The sequence below is a fragment of the Myotis myotis genome, unplaced genomic scaffold (assembly GCF_014108235.1).
Source record: "Myotis myotis isolate mMyoMyo1 unplaced genomic scaffold, mMyoMyo1.p scaffold_m19_p_1, whole genome shotgun sequence".
Lineage (NCBI taxonomy): Eukaryota > Metazoa > Chordata > Mammalia > Chiroptera > Vespertilionidae > Myotis > Myotis myotis.
In genome coordinates this window covers 8794519-8810611 of record NW_023416313.1, presented here as the reverse complement: position 1 = coordinate 8810611, position 16093 = coordinate 8794519, and the positions used below count along the sequence as shown (strand labels likewise).

The window sequence follows — 16093 nt, the reverse complement described above, 5'->3', positions numbered from 1 at the left end:
ATTTGTGTCCATTGTGGTTCTGTGGGCTTTATTCTCTTTCTGTGTCTTTGTAGGTCCTCGACCTTCTTGTACCTGTAGGTTTCCTTTGTTTTGGTTTACAGTTTAATATCTTATATTTAATGCTTATTAAACATGCTTCCTTGATTTTGTGGTTTGTTGACTCAACTTGACAAATTATATAGTGGATTTAAGAAAATGAATTTAGAATTATTGAACTTCCCCTTTTCTTTCTTTTTAAAAAAATATTTTTATTGGTTTCAGAGAGGAAGGGAGAAGGAGAGAGAGATAGAAACATCAATGATGAGAGAGAATCACTGATCTGCTGCCTCCTGCATGGCCCCTACTAGGCATCGAGCCTGCAACCTGGCTATGTGCCCTTGATCCAGAATTGATCCTGGGTCCCTTCAGTCTGCAGGCCGATGCTAGCCACTGAACCAAACCAGCTAGGGCTATATGGTGGACTTTTAGCAAGTCTGCCCAAATCTTCATAAATGATGTTGGTTGCTACTGGTAACTGTTTTATATTTGTTTGGTACTTTATTTTGGAATTATACTATCTGGTATAGTAGCTACTAGCCACACATGACTATTTAAATTAAATTCAGATGAAATAAAATGAAAAAATCGGTGCTCAGTGGTCACACGTGGCCAGGGGCTGCCGCATTTCCATCACTGTAGGAAGTTCTGTCGGACAGCGCTGATCTAGGTGGTTCTCCAGTTTGAAGAGTAGTTTTGGTAAAGGAAAGTGGTCACATTGGTGACCTCAAATCATAGATCAGAGACACTCTAGCCCAGTAATCCCAACATTTTTACTTCTAAGAACCTATGTATATTTTCTGGTTTAAAAAAGTCCTGTTTTACCCCCTGGAAATGGGCAAGGAGACACCTGATTGGTGGTGTTGCTCTTATATCAGTCAGGGGCAAAGCAGATGTACAGTCCTTAGTTCATCCTAGTTTGATGCCTGTGTCAGTGGCCAGAGCTGTTTCATGCCTGAGGCACATTAAAAAAAAAGTCCTGTTTTATAGGGTTTTTATTAAATAATAGACACTATCTCCCCTCACTTGCTAATTTAAGGCATAAACAAATGTGGAGAACCAAGATGGCGACATAGGTTAACGCCGGAGATTGCTGCCTTGAACAACCAAATCAAAACACACCTAAAAGACGGAACGGACATCATCCAGAACCACAGGAAGGCTGGCTGAGTGGAAATTCTACAACTAGGAGGAAAGAGAATATCATACCCAGACTCAGAGGAGGCACAGTGCTGAAGTGAAATACTCAGGTACGGAGTGCGCACGGAGCGGGCTGGCGGCGGAGGGCGCGGTTGGTGCTTTCAATTGGGAGGGAGTCTCAGATTCTGAGCTCCAGATCCGGGCGAGTCTCTAGGGACCCAGACTCAACCGGAAGAAGCGGGACTGTCTGGCTTCAGTCGGAACTCAAAGGCAGCTTTCTCTCCGAGGTTTGCAGCGGTTGCTGGGACTCTGTGAGGCAGAGCCCCTAGGGACAGAACTGAGAGCAGCCATAACTGCTCTCTCTGGCCCACCCTGTTGATCCTGAGCCCGAGTGACCCACCCGCCCCGCCCAAGCCCTGCACAGAGCCATTTGCCAGATAGCCTCAGGCAAAGGCTAGATTAGCACCTCCCTAGAGGACAAAACTTTTCCCACTGCAGACACAGCTGATTCTCACAGCCAGCTGGCCTGGAGGTCAAATCCCCCTAGTATTAACTACAACAATCAAGGCTTAGCTATAGGAGGACTGCACACAAAGACCACTAGGGGGTGCACCAAGAAAGCATAAAAAATGCGGAGACAAAGAAACAGGACAAAACTGTCAATGGAGGATATTCAGTTCAGAACCACACTTTTAAGGTCTCTCAAGAACTGTCTAGAAGCCGCTGATAAACTTAATGAGATCCTCAACAAATCTAATGAGACCCTCGATGTTATGATAAAGAACCAACCAGAAATTAAACATACACGGACTGAAATAACGAATATTATACAGACTCCCAACAGCAGACCAGAGGACCGCAAGAATCAAGGCAAAGATTTGAAATGCGAAGAAGCTAAAAACACCCAACCGGAAAAGCAAAATGAAAAAAGAATCCGAAAATACGAAGATAGTGTAAGGAGCCTCTGGGACAGCTTCAAGTGTACCAACATCAGAATTATAGGGGTGCCAGAAGATGAGAGAGAGCAAGATATTGAAAACCTATTTGAAGAAATAATGACAGAAAACTTCCCCTACCTGGTGAAAGAAATAGACTTACAAGTCCAGGAAGCACGGAGAACCCCAAACAAAAGGAATCCAAAGAGGACCACACCAAGACACATCATAATTAAAATGCCAAGAGCAAAAGACAAAGAGAGACTCTTAAGAGCAGCAAGAGAAAGAAACTCAGTTACCTACAAGGGAGTACCCATACGACTGTCAGCTGATTTCTCAACAGAAACTTTGCAGGCCAGAAGGGAATGGCAAGAAATATTCAAAGTGATGAATACCAAGAACCTACAACCAAGATTACTTTATCCAGAAAAGCTATCATTCAGAATTGAAGGTCAGATAAAGAGCTTCACAGATAAGGAAAAGCTAAAGGAGTTCATCACCACCAAACCAGTGTTATATGAAATGCTGAAAGGTATTCTTTAAGAAGAGGAAGAAGAAGAAAAAGGTAAAGATACAAATTATGAACAACAAACATGCATCTATCAACAAGTGAATCTAAGAATCAAGTGAATAAACAATCTGGTGATCATAATAGAATCAGAGACATAGAAAGGGAATGGACTGACTATTCTTGGGGGGGAAAGGGGTGTGGGAGATGCAGGAAGAGACTGGACAAAAATCGTGCACCTATGGATGAGGACAGTGGGTGGGGAGTGAGGGCGGAGGGTGGGGCGGGAACTGGGAGGAGGGGATTTATGGGGGGAAAAAAGAGAAACAACTGTAATAATCTGAACAATAAAGATTTAATTAAGAAAAAAAAATAATGAAAAAAACCAAAAACCAAAAAACAAAAAACAAAAAACAAATGTGATGCCATCTGTTAGGAGGTAAAATAGGACTGCATTGAGTTGATACAATCCTAGACAAAATTTAAAATATTATTCTTAATTTTTATATGAAAGCTAGAAAAGGCAAATGTGTAGCCATAGAAAGTTCAGCAGTCACCAGGGGCCAGGATCTGGGGTCCACAATGACCACCCAGGGAACAAGGACACTTTTAGGGGTAGTGGAAATGTGCTGTAGCATATACGTTTGTCAAACTCAGGGGAATGTATACCACAAAATCGCTAATTTTTAAAATGTAATTTAGCTCGATAAAGCTGATTGAAGGAAAAAAATTAATTATTATGATTTATTTTTAGTTTTGGTAACCTTATCACAGGTAAGGGTATATTTTATATTTTAAGTCTTCAATTTCTGAGTAGGATTTTCAGGTCCTATTGCCATTCCTTCTTCTAATTCTTTAAACCAGCCTGCAAACTCCCCCAGAGTGAGCCCCCCACTGTTGTCTGCAGCCATCACTTTGGCGGGTCCCCTTCTCGCTGCATCTTTCTCCTCTTGTTCTCATCTGCCTATCAGGCTCTCCAAAGTGGGGGCTCCCACTCCAGGAATGATGTAGTGTTAGAGCTTTATTGTTCTCTCACCGGTTAAACTTTTCTGTATGTAAAGGTTGTCCCAAAATTCACGCAAGAAGTAATTTTGATAGAAAACACAAGTTTATAATTAAAAATTGTAAATTTTTTATTGATTCATAAAGTATACAGTATAGGGTTATGTATGGAATAGGAAACTGGATTATCATGTCGCGATAGCGCACACCATTAACTGTTATTTCCTGAGCAGCCACATTTTCGAAGGAGAATGGTCCGATGATGCCTCCAGCCCAAAATCCGCACCAAACAGTGACACGTTGTGGATGCATTTGTTTCTCAACAATCACTTGTAGATTTTCTGAACCCCAAATGCGACAATTTTGTCGATTAACCAAGCCATCAAGATGAAAATGAGCCTCATCGCTGAAGATGATTTTGTTCGAAAAATCAGCATCCACTTGTTGTTCCATATTCCTTTCAATGAACTCTATTCGCTTTGCGTCGTCAGTAGGCTTCAGTTATTGAGTCAATTGAACTTTGTAAACATGAAGATGCAAATCTTTCATGAGAATACACTGTAGAGAGCTTCTCGAAATGTCCAATTCTTGACCATGGTGCCGAATCGATGTCCCTGGACTCTCAGCAACACTCTCACGAACTGCTTCGAAGCGGCTGCTCAAGCAATAACAGTTAATGGTGCTCGTTATCGCGCCATAATAATCCAGTTTGCTATTCCATACATAACCCTATACTGTATACTTTATGAATCAATAAAAACCTTACAATTTTTAATTATAAACCTTGTTTTCTATCAAAATTACTTCTTGTGTGAATTTTGGGACACTCTTTACTTTGTAATGCATATGACTTAGTACAGCTTTATACATATAAAATTTGCAAACAGTGCAGGTATGTGTTATACTCAATTTTTAAAAATTATGGAATGTGAATTAGAGGTGTGCTGCTTGTTGCTTTGTCTTGGCCATGCAACCCGAGCTTCTGTTCTGCCTTGTTCTTCTGTTCTTAGTATTTGTATTTTTGCCTTTCCCTAACCAATGTTAACCTCTTGCCCTACCTGCATCCTCTTGGACTCCAACCCCAGGCAATGGCCTCTGGACCAGCATCCTGAGAAAGCAGCTTTAAAAATATGTTTTTATTGACTTCAGAGAGGAATGGAGAGGGTGAGAGAGAGAGAAACATCAATGATGAGAGAGAATCATTTGATCAGCTGCCTCCTGCGCACCCGCTACTGGGGATTGAGCCTGCAACTGGGCATGTGCCCTGACAGGGAATCAAACCAGGGGCCCTTTGGTCTGTAGGTCGATGCTCCATCCACTAAGCCAAACTGGCTAGGGCTCATCCCACTTCTCTTTACAAAGGGGTGACTTGGACCCCCCTTATGACTCTTGCAAACTATAGCAGTCCAGGGACTCCAGGCTGGAAAACTTTGGTCTTATTTAACCACAGTATTTTTGTTTGTTTGTTTACTAAATTGTAAATTTCATTCAAAATGTATTAAAAGCTCTAAAGAACCAACTTACTATTGCAGAAAAGGTGACCTATATTTGAATTTTTGTCCAGTCTATTGTGGCTGCTTTTGTCCAGTATAGTCCCAGAATATCGTACATCTATAAAAAAGATGGCATCTTGGTCTCACTTTTGAACCACTCACCTTGAACTAGTCCATGAACCTCCTTTCATCCCATGTACAACGGATACCCCATCCATGCTTCTGGCTGAGTTTTGGTTTCTATCTTTTTCTCATTTACTTGCTGTTTCAAGGTCTTATCTTCCTATGTCTGACTTGGACTTATTTTGACGAGGATCTGGACCTTCCCCCAAGTTGCTTGCTGAAGTCTTTGGAAATGACTTTGCTCAAGTTTATACCTTTGACCCACCTGGTCGTTATTCTCACCTCGTTTTTCCCAGTCCTTGAAGTGATGTCTAATATTTTTTCAGCCTCTAAACTTCATTTTCATTAGAGTGTCTCTGGATCGTTTAATTTATGAGCTGGAAGAGACCTCAGAGCTCATCTAGTCCAACCCTTTCATTTTCTCAAAGCATGAACTAAACGGAAATACTTGTTCTAGGTTGTATAGTTAACTAAAGGAGAGCTACACTTAGCCTTTAAGTGTCCTGATCCCCTCAACGCCCCCACCCCCAGTTATTTTTTCATTTAACTAACATCCCAAAATTTTGATGCTCAAAACGATACTGTGAGCAAATCAATGTAGACAACAATTGATTAACCAAATATCACTAGGTTTCTCTGCCGTGAGAGTTTTTTGAGCCTTTAAGATAGAGATCCATAATGTGAAACTCGGAGGTGGGTGCGGGTATATTATATTCAATAATTTATTTATTCTTAACTTATTAGAAAATAGAATTCTACATTCATCCAGAATTGTGCTGGATGATGTTCCTTGGAACACTTGGTAAGTGTGGCATTTATCATTTCTTCAAGGACAGAAGTCCTTGAATAGTTTTATGGGTAATCAAGTACTCCTCATTCTTTTACCCACCAAGAACTCCTTTTAATAGTAGACTATTTGATTCTTGCATCATCTTTACTTGATGAGGACAAAGTACAAGATATTAAATGAAGATGGTTTCACTCAGTTTTGCCTTTTATGCTCTTGGGGGCATATATGTGGGATTTTTGGCATTCTGCTTTGTGTTTAAGTCGGGTCCCTATTTGTCAAGTCTTTAGGTTTGGTTTATAAATGTCAAGGTTATATGGAGGTGAAACCAAACAGTTCTAGGAAAGCCAAGGGGCAAGTGCTCATAGTTACTCCAAGTCTGTTCTCAGGGGGTTTAGCTTTCCCCAGCCATTAGCACTCAGACACTGGTATTAGCACAGACACCAAGTCACCCTGTGCATTAGCCAAATTAAATGTGTTGATTAAAGATACAAATTATGTGATGTATTTATATATCAAAATAAGATGGCTTTAGTTTTACAGGAGAGCATGTGTGTGTGTGTGTGTGTGTGTGTGTGTGTGTGTGTGTGAAAGAGAAAGAGAAAGAGAGAGAGAGATATGATAAGTTACCATTAAAATCTGTATTTTGCAATAAAAAAAACCAGTCTCTGGCAAAAATCTATTTCCCCCTATCTGTCCTGGTATTATAGGGAGATTATGAATAAAAACAGTGTGACCATAATGTGAAATTTCTAGTAAGTGTGAAATCAGTTAAGAAATCAAATAAATTGAACATTATAGTAGCCAAGTGGGACATTGTAGTATACTGATGAGTGTTACAAACCCTCAACTCCGTGTCAGTCAGACAGAAAGTGTGATTCTAGCTGGAACCATGTCACTTTAAGGAACACTCCCATTTCATAAGGAGGCATCCTTAATGGGACTAATGCAGGGGTCAAGGAAGGCTTCTTGGAGGCAGTGAGGTGAACCATGTTGGGGGAGGTGGGTGTCAGCCTTCCACGCAGAAGCACATCAAGTGCAAGGTCAAACATAAGGAGAACATGGAGAGTTTAAGAAATCGAAGGAGGCTCAGCTAGGGCGGAGCACAGACGTGAGACAGGGCATGTACGTAAGATCATGGGGACCTTAGTTCTTTAATTTAATAATTTACTCGGTCCCCTATCTTGTCAATGGGCCAATCAACGAGCATTTAGTTTGTTTCCTGCAGTAGAAAAAGAATGAATTGTGATCAGAAATGCTTACATAGTGCAAAGACTGGTCCAAGTGTTTTGACTAAATTGAGCCATTTATTAATCATAAGATGAATATTAAGATGAGTATTACTGTCCTCCAAACTTTTAGATAGGAAAACTGAGGACCAGAGTGGTTAAGTTAGTTTCCTGAAATCCCACAGCTGCTAATAGGATTCAAACCCACACAGGTTGCCTCCATAATCAGCTCACTTAACACCACTCTGTAATTCCTTTAAATGACCTGTGCCCCTTGTGGCTTGTTGGTGTGATGAATGGGAGGGCCAGAATGCTCCCTTCTGAACAGGGCAGATGCTAACAGGACGCTGCTTCAAATGGAAGCAGTAAAGAAAGCAGCCTGCATCCAATAACAACGTGGAGATACCCACACAGGAAGGGACCGCCAGCCCAGGACCTGCCCCCGACATTGGCCTTTGTGGCGGCAGAACCTGTAAGTTTTATACTGTACATATCTTAGAGCCATTTGTTTCTTGATCTTGATTTCAATAGAAAGAACTTCTATCCAAGACAGCGTGCTTCAGTAGGTCTGAGCAGGAAATGGACTCAGAGGTAAAGATCTTGTGCTTAATGTAGAAACAAAGGCACATTGTTTTCCTTGGTGACTTGTTTCTCCGTGATGTGTTATTTAATCTTTTTTTTTTTCCCTGAGGGAAGGGACCATCAGCATGCTTTTCCCTTCATTCCTGTTTTTTAGACGTTTTATAAGAAAGCATACATTTGGAAGAACACCAATCTATTGTAGGTTAGCTGAGATACTCATGCAAATACCTCTCAATCCTTATTAAGTGGGAATAAATATTAGAAAGAACTAGGTAAATTCCTAGTTTTACCCATGTCAGGAATGGCTTTCCTTTCCCTATCGCTAAATATTATGGCAAGACAAAGGGAGGCACCTGGATCTTGTTTAGGACCATGGGAGGTGGAAACCATTAATAATGATTAATTAATGACTAAAATGATTAAACGTAAGTGTGGTACGTGTATAAAAAACAAACTCTAAACTCACTTCCCTAACTTGTTTTCATCTCCCCTTGCTATTTTATTTTGCACATGTCTTCACCTTCATTTACTTTGCTGGAAGCTTCTCTTTCTCTGAGGCCAAGTCAACAGCACCAAATCTTCGAGCTGTGTCTTGTCCTCTGACTACATCTCACTTCTAAGAGTCAGGATGCAGTTTCCTTAGAAAGAATTGGCTAAACATGCAGTTACTTTAAAAGTGATAATCTTTTCCTTTGGGAATAAATTCTAATTTATATTTTTTTCCAAAGTATTTTTTAAAATATATTTTATTGAGTTTTTACAGAGAGGAAGGGAGAGGGGTAGAGAATTAGAAACATCGATGAGAGAGAAACATCAATCAGCTGTCTCCTGCACACCCCCACACTGGGTATATGCCCGCAACCAAGATACATGCCCTTGACTGGAATTGAACCTGGGACCCTTTAGTCCCTAGGCAGACACTCTATCCACTGAGCCAATCTGGTCAGGGCCAAAGTATTTTTAAAATAAGGTTGCTGATTGGGCTTCAGACTGGGTTCCTGACCTCCTGGTGGCTGGTATCAAACTCGGGGGTAAAGAAAAGCAACACAGAAGCCACATAATCTTACTAACTTCCTTCGGAGGCTTGAGAGCTATTTCTACTGTCTGGGTGTCTTTGCTGCTACTAGTAAAGGGAGGTTGGCTGCCTCAATCCTGTTCTATTGAATGTCTCTTAGCCCCTGGTGTGCTGGCACTGGCTCACACTGGCTCACACTGGCTCACACTGGCTCACATTGGCTCACATTGGCTTACACTGGTTCACACTGGCTCTGACATCTCTCCTCAACTCCTCATTTCAGTGGTTTCCCAGTGATAGCTTAAAACTGGCCTTGGCGGAAATATTTACACCAGGGGAAGGGGTGAATCTTAATAGTCAGGCTTCCTACCACCCACTCCTACAGGGACAGCTGGTAAACCTTTATCAGCACACCAGTGTTGATTTTAATTTGAAAAGTGCAGAATGTATTTTTACAACAAATATTGTACAATTGGGTTTATTTTCAGCCAAAAGGCAAATAAATTAACAGTGTGAATAATACTGTCCTTCTTAGCCCGACACAATGTTAGTGGTTAATGTTTGGGGGATTGAATGAACCATTTTTGAGTGTCTTGTCTCCAAAGTTAGTGTGGACTGGCTGTGTTCATTACACAGGTTTTAATTTATCCTCGAAGCAGAGCTCTCCTGCCATTTCTTGCCCCAGACTCTCTTTCCGGCTGGCTCTGTAAAATCTGACATTGATTGAATTCTAGGTGCTTCCCTACATTCCAAATTTCTGAAATAGAGCATGTGGGACCCTTTATCTGCTTCTCTGAGAGGAGTCTTTGTATGTCAGGGGGGAAACCCAGAATGTTGTTTACAACATTCTTTTGGGTTCATGGAGTGAAATTGCCTACCCCCTCTGCCCTGAGGGGGTCTTGGGGAAGGGTCTCTGTTCTTGTTTCACGGCTGTGAAGTGTCACTTTGAGCTTTGATTTCATGGGCCTCTCGGAGTTCTGAAGCCCCAGGATGGGGTGGGACACTGGACTATCTCTGAAAGCAGTTTTGAAGAATTTCCCCTTGATGTAAGTGGCATGTTCATTCTGTGACTTGCCCGTGCTTTTGACCCCAGATTGTGAACCATGAACTTCCTATAGATCTTTCTCCTTCCTCTTCCTACTTATTGATCTTCAACTGCTGCGCTCTTTTCTTTGTCTTTGAGGAAAGTCAGTGATATGAAGAAAGAGGCCGTGTGGTTTAACTGAAAAAGCACAGGTTTGATGTCGCACAGACCTGCTTGGATCTGCCACTTATCAGCTGTGTGACTGCGGGGCCAATTTCTCTGGAAAATGGAAAATGGAGCCAATAATACCTGTGCTTCAAGTTGTATCTGGGGAGAGGCTAAATGAAAATTACATGTAAAACAATGAGCCCTGTGCCAGGCACACAGCAAGTACTCAATGAATGGTCATGCCCTCTAGTGGGGATTCCCTGTAATAGCAGCAGTAACTATAGAATATTTACAATATTTATATTCACTTTTCAGAAATTTAAATGCATTTATTTCATTTTATCTTCACAAGAATCCCTCTGTAGTTTAGGAGATTGTTTAACCTCCTCAATGAGGCTTTTATTTGCAACTAGAGGCCTGGTGCACGAATTCGTGCATCAGTGGGGTCCCTTGGCCTGGCCTGAGGGATGGGGCTGAAACCGGCTCTCCAACATCCCCCAAGGGGTCCTGGATTGTGAGAGGGCACAGGTCAGGTCGAGGGACCCCACTGGTGCATTATAGGGGCTGGGGAGGGACATGGGAGGTTGGCCTGCTGGGGAGGGACTGCGGGAGGGCTCCAGGGCGTGTCCGGCTCATGTTGCTCAGCCCTGATCGACTGGACTCCAGCAGCAAGCTAACCTACTGGTTGGAGTGTCTGCCCCCTGGCGGTCAGTGCACGTCATAGCGAGCTGTTGAGTGGCCTTAGCATATCAATAGCATATTACGCTTTTGTTGGTTGAACAGATGACCAGATATTAGCATATTAGGCTTTTATTATATAGGCTTTTATCTACGGTTATCCCACCTACCCATCATGCTCTCTCAATGCCCCAGTATATTTTCTTTGTACCACTTACCATTATCTGGAATTATAGTATTTGTTGATTGAATATTTATTGTCTGTCTCCATTTGTTAACAAATAAGAAACTCTATTTTGATCTGAATTGTACCTCCATTGCCTGGCATGTAATAAATAATATATATACATATATATGTATATAAGTATATATGTATATATTTATATGGTAAGTAGTTTTACTACTTTCATTTTGCCCATTGAGAAAGCACACTTAGGTATGTTAAATGAATGGTCCAAGTTTATAGAGCTAGTGAGAGGTGGACAAATACTTAAATACCTGGATTGGAACTTGGATTACTGGACCCTAGAATTTGTCCTTAATTACTACCCTACCCAGGCTTGTGTCCAAAGGGTGACGTTTTTATAGAAAGTTAATGTGTTTCTCAAAGCCTTTGTTTAGTTACATTATTAGCCCAGCATTGTATGAGGGGTTATGAGATGTAGAAAAGAAGCTTAATTCAAAGGTCTTTGTTTTGCAAGGCCTTACATCCTAACTGGGAAAATAAGGTGTGCACCATGAAGTGAGGAGTAACACAAGAATTGCTTGGTTAAGTGCTCAGAAGTTGAAGAGAATTGTGTGGGGCTGAGTTTCATCAGGAAAAGGAAAGCATAGGGCTGGCTAGCAGCCGGGGACCGGCTGATGAAGTACCATTTCTGCTATGTTAGAGGCTTTGGCTTTGCTTTCTGTGTCAGTGGCATACTGATGCCCTGTGAACATCTTTATAATTATACCTAATAGAGGGCATCATAATTAATTCTGCATATGTCTGCATTTCCCATTAATCACGAGCTCCTTAAGAGTGGGGGCCTGTCACTTATCCATCCCTCTGTATATTCAAAGTGCACGGTAAATGAGTGTATGGCACTTAGGTATTTAACATTTGTTTGGATAAATGAATTGAAAAGGACTTGGAAACAAAAACAACTTTGGCTTTTGAGCCTACTGTTGCCTCACCTCTGATGAAACACAGCCAAGAGTAACTCATGCTCACAGATAAACTGCCAATCAGTGGAAACACCAGGAGCTTCTTACTGTGCCTTTCTCTCTTGACTTTTGCTGGTTATTCATCTTCCTTTTTCCTTTTCAGTTCAGTTATAGGTTTGTAAGAAAGCCATAGCCACAATGAATATACTGTAGAAGGTGGTCAACTTATCCCAGTTTGCCTGAATCCTTCCCAGTTTTAGCACTGGAATTCCCACATCCTGGGAGCACCCCCAGTTGAGGGCCTGTCAGGGCAGTGGCTCACTATTGCCGTATTTGTTTGAACAGAATGCTCTGCCCCTTTTCTGTCCTACCTCCCATATTTTTAAATGAATTAGTGAGATCTTGTTAGTTTCTGTCTCCAGAACAAGGGCAGTTTCATTGTGCTGGGCCCAGGGGGAGAATGGGAGGGAGAGAGAGGGTGGCCCTCTGAAGACACTGGCAACTAGTCAGCCCTGTAAGTAACTGCTGAGCTGCTGAAAATGTTCCACAGCCCTGGCAGGATGAGGGCCATTGATTAGTTTAATCAATTTGCTGAATTCCTCAAACTTAGGTCTAGGCTAAAGGACATTAAGGAGAAATACTTACGATGTATAATGTGGATAGACTGATCTGTAGACAGCTATGTACCCAGTGAATATAAATAAATATTTTGCCTGATAGAGTTTTGCCTTTTCTTGGCATTCATACTCTACTGTCCATGAGTGTGTCAAGAGCAAAATGGTAACTGCTAACTTATACTGAACTTTGCTGTCTGGAATGCAACGGAAAGCCCAGTGGTAGGAAAAAAGGCTTCTGAGCAGCCAAAGAGGGGGCACCAATGGAATATACTGCAGTCATGCAGCTTAGGTAATTGAGGAGCTCTTTAGGGCTCTACTCTTTGCCTGTAGATGGTTTTACACACACTATTTATTTATTTATTTAAAATATGGTGAGCCCCATGTTCCTTTAAAAAAATATATTTTTATTGATTTCAGAGAGGAAGGGAGAGGGAGAGAGATATAGAAACATCAATGATGAGAGAGAATCATTGATCAGCTGCCTCCTACATGCCCCCTACTGGGGATCAAGCCCACAATCCTGTCATGTGCCCTGACCTGGAATCCAACTGTGACCTCCTGGTTCATAGGTCAATGCCCAACCACTGAGCCATGCTAGGAGCCGGTCCATGCTTGCTATTTCAAGGGACCTGGCATATATGGCATACTGTTCTTAATATGTTTGCTCACCTTCTTGGCACTATGTGTTTTAACCAAGGTCTCTGAGAAAGGTTGTTTCCCCAGGTAGGGATTTTCCCCTGAAGTTAGGGAGGGAATAAAACCTCTTAACTAAGTGCCAGGCGGGTAATTAATCACTTTAACTACGAACAATCTTGCTTAAGCTACATAATCTTTACTCCCTGGAATGGAGATAAGAAACGCCCTAACCTTTGGAATAGAGATTGATAGGATTGGAATCAACTGGTATAAATACAGTCGTAACAAGACAACAGAAGACAGAACTTAGAAGACAGAACCTACACAGAACCTAGAGACAGAAGAACTTCGCTGGAGAGAACATGGCAAAAGATCCTGGACTGAACCTGATTACAGAAATTGGCAAGAGAACCTGACTAGAACCTGGTGACTGAACCTGGCTGGAGAACCTGGACAGAACCTGGCTGGAGAACCTAGCGAGGGAACATGGCTACAGAACCTGGCTGGAGAACCTGGAGAACCTAGCAAGAGAACATGGACACAGAACCTGGCTGGAGATCCTGAACCGAACTTCGCTGGAGATCCTGAACAGAACTTGGCTAGAGATCCTGGTTAGGCCGCTGATGAACTGAATGCTGCCTCTATGTCATTCCTTCTTCGCCGACTCCGTCCACGCCTTTGGGAACCCCTGGACCTGCTGGGGCAAGACCCCGGCAGAGCCATACCAACTGGGCTGTTTTACACATAATTTAAAGACCTATGTTATCTCTTCTTAAGCTCTCAGCAATTGGAAATGGACAGTGTGGAGGCTACTGATAGGCAGTCAATGGGATAGGCAGAGGTGCCCCCACATCCCAAGTACACAAAGAGGACAGAAAAATCATAATATTCAGTCACAAAATATTCAGTGGTTTGGGGCCATGTAGGTTGGAGTCACACAATGCCATACCCTCTGATAAAATCAGAGAGGCATGGTGATAGCAATAATGACAACATTGGTGACAGAAAGAAAGCTCTAATGGAGAGATTCTGGGCTCGAGAAGCTGCAGGCCAGACCCTGACAGATTCGCCTCGTGAGGTCCCTTGGAGCCAGCTGGCCGATCTTCCCCATGTGATGCTCTCACCTCCTGCTTTTTATTTTTCAAACTTCAGTGGCACCTACACATGAAGTGATGTGGGTCTTGGAGAAGACAGGAGTAGAACACTTGAGAAAATGAGGTGAAACTCAATCCTGTAAATAATCCAGTAACAGATTATGATCTGCAGCTACTAAGCTGAAGAGATGTGTTTCTCTCCACCCCCGACACAAAATAAAAACAGCAGTACAATAGTAATGTTTTCCGATATGAAAACTAACAATGTGTGGACTTTATGGCCCTTGGAAGTGGGGAGGCAGCTGTATCAACCAACTCATTTAGGCAGGAGCATGTGTGACACGATGTGGCCAAGAGCTCCAGGGGAACCACAGGAACCAACGGATTAAATTGCTGATATTGTTCTGGGCAATAACTTCCCAAAGCTTGACATGGGATCTGATGGCACTCGGGTAGGTCTCCAGAAAGCTACAGCATTGTAGAATGGTGGGTGGGACTCCAGGATTTTTGGAGTTCATCCCCACTGCCTGATGATGGAGCCATGCCCTATCTCCATAACCTTTCCACTGCTGACTCCTCCTCTGGGACATCCTTTCTTGACTTTCCATCTGGAAAACTCCTAGTGTCAGGACCCAGCTCCTCTTCTGAGCTCTATCCATTTGACTTGTACATCATCTGTTTATCTATCTGTTTCTTCCATTAGATGAAGGCCCAGCACATATTTTTTTTTTTTCTAAAAAGGGCCAGATAGTAAATATTATAGGTTTTTCAGTTTAGCTGGTCTCCATCACACCTGCTGCACTGTGACACTGCAGTGCGTAAGCAGCCCTGGAGGATGCATAAATGAATGGGTGTGGTTGTTTTCCACTAAAACTTTATGGACACTGAAATGTGAATTCCTTATAATTTTCCTATGTTGTAACATGTTCTTCTCGTGATTTTCTTTTACCACTTAAAAATGCAAAAAATTGCTCTTAGCATTCTTAGGCCACACAAAAACAGGTAGCAGAACAGATCTGGCCCGGGGGCTGTCATTTGCTGTGTTAGTTTTCTAGTGCTATGTAACAAATCATCACAAACTTAGCCTCTGAAAATAACACCTATTTATTAATTCACAGTTTCTGTGGGTCAGGAGTTCAGGCATTGCTTAGCTGGCTCCTCTACTTAGAGTCTTAAAAGCCTACAGTCAAGATGTCAGCCAGGCTGTGTTTCCTTCGGAAGGCTTGACTAGGCAAGAATCTACTTGCTAGGTTGTTGGCAGAATTCAATTCCTGTGGCTGTATGACCGAAGCCCCTGACTTTGCTGTCAGCTGCAGTTCCTTGCTATGTGGGCTTCCTCAACATGGCTGCATCAAGCAAGCAAGAGGGAGTCTTATGAAATGCAATCTAATCATAGGAAGTGACAGCCTATCAGCTTTGCCATATTGTATTGATTAGAAGCAAGGGCAGGAGATTATAGAATATGTAATATGGTGTATAATATATATATATCATAATGTATAATATAATACATATAGTACCTATAGTATTTTATATATATTACAGAAGGTGGGGTCATGGTGGGGGCGATTGCCTTAGGGTCTATACACCAACCCTTATTCATTGATGAGTTCTGGAGATAGGAGCTGTGGTCGTGACTATGAATCATTTCAGTAAATGGGTGCTTAGTAAACGTTGATTGAAAGAATGCATGGATAGTTGCCTACACACGAGCAAAATAGTAGAAGAGAGTTCTTGTAATTCCTCAGGAAACTAGTCATCCTATTGCAGTCCTTCCACTGAGACACGTTTGTGGGAAATGGGATTTTGAGTAAAAAAACTAAATCTGTCCCACATTCTTGGATGTGGATTCATAGCTACATTGAGCTCATCAGGATCAA

General features: G+C 42.0%; 1 pseudogene; it reads left to right on the top strand.

The window, feature by feature from the left end:
• The first annotated feature begins 859 nt into the window (after nt 1–859).
• LOC118662134 lies at nt 860–1004 on the top strand (annotated as a pseudogene).
• Nucleotides 1005–16093: the final 15089 nt, after the last annotated feature.